The 5,491-nt window shown below is 42.1% G+C and overlaps 2 non-coding genes across 2 annotated transcripts; both read right to left on the reverse strand.

Moving 5' to 3' along the window:
* Positions 1–1,396: 1,396 nt before the first annotated feature.
* TRNAC-GCA (transfer RNA cysteine (anticodon GCA)) lies at positions 1,397–1,468 on the reverse strand. Its single transcript has one exon. It is a non-coding gene; the product is annotated as a tRNA-Cys (tRNA).
* A 1,356-nt stretch (positions 1,469–2,824) lies between these two features.
* TRNAC-GCA (transfer RNA cysteine (anticodon GCA)) lies at positions 2,825–2,896 on the reverse strand. Its single transcript has one exon. It is a non-coding gene; the product is annotated as a tRNA-Cys (tRNA).
* Positions 2,897–5,491: the final 2,595 nt, after the last annotated feature.

The following is a 5,491-nucleotide window of genomic DNA, read 5'->3' on the forward strand; positions in this document are numbered from 1 at the left end:
GTTTGATCAATTTCAGACTTCAGAAATTGGTAAAAATCTTCAATTTCTTCATCTTTGGCCTTAGCACTTGGTGGGTAAATTTGAATAACAGTCATATTAACAAGTCTTCCTTGTAGGCATATGGATATTATCCTATCACTGACAGCTTTGTACTTCAGGATAGATCTTGAAATGTTCTTTATGATGATGAATGCAACACCATTCCTCTTCAAGTTATCATTCCCGATGTAGTAGACCATATGATTGTCTGATCTGAAATGGCCAATACCAGTCCCTTACAGCTTACTATGCCTAAGATATCGATGTTTAAGCATTCCTTTTCATTTTTGAAGATTTCTGATTTTTCTAGATTTATTCATACTATGACAAACTGACAGGCGCATTATGGCCACTAGATGTATGCAAGGAACAGGAGTCATTCATCGTCATGAGAACTGCTTGGCACTTGCTCAACAGACATTCGGTGAGTAAATGATAAGTTGGCTTCTCCTCTCCTGACATCTCCAGCCTCCTTTAAGCCTTCGTCTTTCAAGATGTGCTTGTCCTTATTAGAACAGCCCCAGGGGGCCTTGTAAATGCACCCAGCTCAGCACTCAGTGGCCAGCCCTGGACCAAGGCAAGTACCATTTCTCCTTGATTCGGAAGGTGGGGATGGGAGTAGATGGGATGGAAGGGACGCATTGGGAGAGGTAGAAGGAGGTGGAAAAGGCCATTCACTGGGTACTTTCTGAGACCTACCATGAATGTACCATGCTAGGCACTGTGAGGTGGAAGATTCCAAATCAGGCAGCTGTCATGGGTTGAATTATGTACCCCCCCCCCAAAAGATATGTTGAAGTCCTAACCCCTGGTACCCGTGAACGTAATCTTGTTTGGTAATAAGCTCTTTTAAGATGGAGTAGGGTAGGTCCTAATCTCATCCCAGTGGTGTCTTATAAAAGAGAACAGATACAGATATAGAGGAGGAAAGGCCTTGTGACAACAGATGCCAAGGATTGCCAGAAGCCACCAGAAGCTAGCAGAGAGGCATGGAACAGTTTCTTTCTCAGAGCCCTCAGAAGGAATCAACATGGCTAACACCTTGAATTCAGACTTCTAGACCATAGAATTGTGAGACAATAGATTTCTGTTCTTTAAAGTCACCCACTTTGTGGTATTTTGTTACAGCAGCCCTAAGAAACTAAGATGGTGGCCTTTGAGGATTACAATGGGGTTGAGGAGATGAGACCTACACACACAAAAGAGACATTCATTGTGACATTCATACACAGCCTGGAGAGGGAGGCTCTGCAGGGTTGTTCTTACAAACCTCAACAATAGGAGCCTGTTAAACCCTCACTGAGGGCCCATGTAGACAGTATGTGGTAAAGTCAGCTGTCAAAATGGCACATAAATAAGGGGGCACCTGGATTTGAACCAGGGACCTCTTGATCTGCAGTCAAATGCTCTACCCCTGAGCTACACCCCCTGGCATGCCAATATGACATAATTAATGCCTTTCTCTTGTGTGGTAGCACTCAGCTCTGTAACATTAACTGCTGCATCCCTTTGGGACTGGCTGACTAATACTAGACATCTTCCTTCAGCTGTGAGGCCTTCCAGGCCTCATCCCTGGTGGGGGCATCAGCAAGGAGGAAAGGAAAGTAGTCTCCTGCAGAACACCAGCCCATTTCCCACTGCCTTCTTGGTTTAGGCCAAGAGCTGGCCAAAGTCTCCAAAACAACCCACATAGTCCTCACCTGGGCCCCCAGCCCTGTGCCCTTCTTCCTTCAATGAAGATAGAAATGGGCTGTGTATTAGTCTCCTGGGGCTGCCATAACAAAATACCACAAAGTGGGCAGCTTTAAACAATAGAATTTATTGTCTGACAGTTCTGGAGGCTGAGAGTCCAAGGTCAGGGTGTTAGCCATGTTGATCCTTCTGAGAGCTCTGAAAGAGAATCTGTTCCATGCCCCTCTTCTAGCTTCTGGTAGCTCCAGGTGCTTCTTGGAGTTCCTTGGCTTGCGGCTGCAGCATCACATGCTCACATGGTGTCCTTCCTCTGTCTGTCTCTCTGAGTCTGCTCTCTCCTTTTATAAGAACAGCACTCAGATGGGATTAGGACCTACCCTATTTGTTATGACCTCATGTTAATTTAACTGATGACATCTTCAAAGACCCTATTTCCAAAAAGGTCATGGTCACAGATACCAGGGGTTAGAACTCCAACATATCTTTTTTGGAGGACACAACTCAATTCATAAAAGGTTGTAATTCAAATGGTTTAACAGAGTTCCAATAGTTGGGAAGCATGTTAGAGTAGATAAGCCAGGGTTTCAGCCTTCAAGGTTAAGGCAACTGTGAGTGAGCTCTGGTGTGAAAACCACTTCGTCAGAGGGAAATGTCTACCTTACATGGAGAAACTAGATGCTAAATTTGTCTCCCTGGGTCTGATTGCCACCCCAGTGCACCAAACTGTCTTGTTGGGAAGGAGAGGGTGAGGGTGGTAACTAGGGCTAATTTACTGTCTGCACTAATATGTACAGCTTTCTGACCCTGACAAAGACAGAAGTCTGCACCACAGCCCCTGCCTCATCTTTAAGGATCCAGCAGTGTTGAAGAGATGAGATATACACAGAGGAAAAAAAAAAAATACCAAGAGAAGGGATACTCAGGGTATCGGTGTGGACAGAGAAGAGAGGAGGCTTTCCACCAGGATATAGTTGTGCAAAGGCTGATCTGTAGCTTCCAATTTCAGGGAGGTCCATCATTGTCACAATTGTCATCCATGAAAGCAAACTAGAACGTAAGCAACAACTTCTGTGAATAGAAAAACCAACATGGCAGGGGGCACCCAGATTTGAACTAGGGACCTGTTGATCTGCAGTCAAATGCTCTACCACTGAGCTATACCCCCCTTTCCTCTTATAAATGTCTAATAAGCACCTTTTCACTTTGATAGTCATACCCAGGGTTCCTGAAACACACTGGAAGTTTCTACTTATTTACAGAGAGCTGATAAAACCAGAAACCAATTCCTCTACAAAATCATCCACTGGGGTCCTTCTCCTTCCCCAGTCCCAGGGTCCCCCAAACCTATTCCCTGCTCACATGCCTGTATGTCCCCCTTTCCCTCAGTCTGTGGTAACAGCAGCAGCTGTATCTACTTGCAGTCTTCAATTCCTTTCCTTCCATTCTTTACTGAATCCACTCCAATCATATTCTTGCCCACACCTCTCCACTGGAGCTACTCTTGCCAAAGTCACCAATAACCTCCACATTGCTAAATCTTGTAGTCAAGTTTTATTCCTTATCCCACTTAACCTTAAAATTATTTTTCAATTTATTTCATTTTTTATTATGGTAACATATAATTAACACAAAATTTGCCATTTACATTTAGTGCATTCACAGTGTTGTGCAACTATCACCACTATCTAGTTACAGAACATTTTCATCACCCCAGAAGGAAACCCTGCACCCATTAAGCAGTCACTCCCCATCCCCTCTCCCCTCAGCCACTGGAAATCATTCATCTGTTTTCTGTCTTTAATCATTTGCCTATTCTGGATATTTCAGATAAATGGAATAATACAAAATGTGGATCATTTCTGTCTGCCTTCTTTCAGTACTTAGCATAATGTTTTCAAGGTTCATCCATGCTGTAGCATGCATCAGTACTTCATTTCTTCTTATGGCTGAGTAATATTCCATTGCATGGCTATATCACATTTATCCATTCATCAGTTGAACATTTGGGTTGTTTCTATCTTTTGGCTATTATGAATAGTGCGTCAATGAACATTGGTGTACAAATATCTGTTTGAACCCCTGCTTTCAAGTCTTTGAGGTATATGCTCAGGAGTTGAATTGCTGGGTCATACGGTAATCCTACGCGTAATTTATTGAGGAACTGCCAAATTGTTTTCCACAGCAGCTGAATCAACAATGTACGAGGGTTCCAATTTCTCCACATCCTCTCCTACAAGGAAGACCAGTTAATACAACTATTATTCAAATTTACTCACTAACCACTAAGGCCAAAGATGAAGAAATTGAAGATTTTCACCAACTTCTGCAGCCTGAAATTGATCGAATATGCAATCAGGATGCATTGATAATTACTGGCGATTGGAATGCGAAAGTTGGAAACAGAGAATAAAGATCAGAAGTTGGAAAATAAGGCCTTGGTGATAGAAATGATGCTGGAGATCCCAAGAAAGAATTTTGCAAGACCGACGACTTCTTCATTGCAAATACTTTTTTTCGACAACATAAATGGCGACTATTCACGTGGACCTCGCCAGATGGAATACACAGGAATCAAATCAATTACATGTGTGGAGAGACGATGAAAAGGCTCAATATTATCAGTCAGAACAAGCCAGGGGCTCATATGCAATTTCAAGTTGAAGCTGAAGAAAATTAGAATAAGTCCACGAGAGCCAAAGTACGACCTTGAGCATATCCCACTTGAATTTAGAGACCATCTTAAGAACAGATTTGATACACTGAACACTAATGACCGAAGACCAGACAAGTTGTGGAATGACATCAAGGACAACATACATGAAGAAAGCAAGAGGTCATTAAAAAGACAGGAAAGAAAGAAAAGACCAATATGGATGTCAGAAGAGACTCTGAAACTTGCTCTTCAATGTCGAGTAGCTAAAGCAAAAGGAAGAAATGATGAAGTAAAAGAACTGAACAGAAGATTTCAAAGGGCTGCTTGAGAAGACAAAGCATTATAATGACATATGCAAAGACATGGAGTTAGAAAACCAAAAGGGAAGAACATGCTTGGCATTTGTCAAGCTGAAAGAACTGAAGAAAAAATTCAAGCCTCGAGTTGCAATATTGAAGGATTCTATGGGGAAAGTATTAAACGACACAGGAAGCATCAAAAGAAGATGGAAAGAATACAGAGTCATTATACCAAAAAGAACTGGTTGACGTTCAACCATTTCAGGAGGTAGCATACGATCAAGAATCGATGGTACTGAAGGAAGAAGTCCACGCTGCACTGAAGGCATTGGCGATAAAAAGTCTCCAGGAATTGGCGGAATATCAATTGAGATGTTTCAACAAACAGATGCAGCACTGGAAGTGCTCACTTGTCTATGCTAAGAAATTTGGAAGACAGCTACCTGGCCAACCGACTGGAAGAGATCCATATATATGCTTATTCGCATGAAAGGTGATGCAACTGAATGCAGAAATTATCGAACAATGTCACTAATATCACACACAAGTAAAATTTTGGTGAAGATCATTCAAAAGTGGCTGCGGTAATATACTGACAGAGAAATTCCAGAAGTTCGAGCTAGATTCAGAAGAGGACGTGGAATGAGGGATATCATTGCTCATGTCAGATGGATCCTGGCTGAAAGCAGAGAATACCAAAAAGATGTTTATCTTTGTGTTTTATTGACTATGCAAAGGCATTTGACTGTGTGGATCATAACAAATTATGGATAACATTGTGAAGAATGGGAATTCCAGAACACTTAAT

This window comes from Trichechus manatus, unplaced genomic scaffold (genome assembly GCF_000243295.1).
Source record: "Trichechus manatus latirostris isolate Lorelei unplaced genomic scaffold, TriManLat1.0 scaffold00093, whole genome shotgun sequence".
Taxonomy (NCBI): Eukaryota; Metazoa; Chordata; class Mammalia; order Sirenia; family Trichechidae; genus Trichechus; species Trichechus manatus.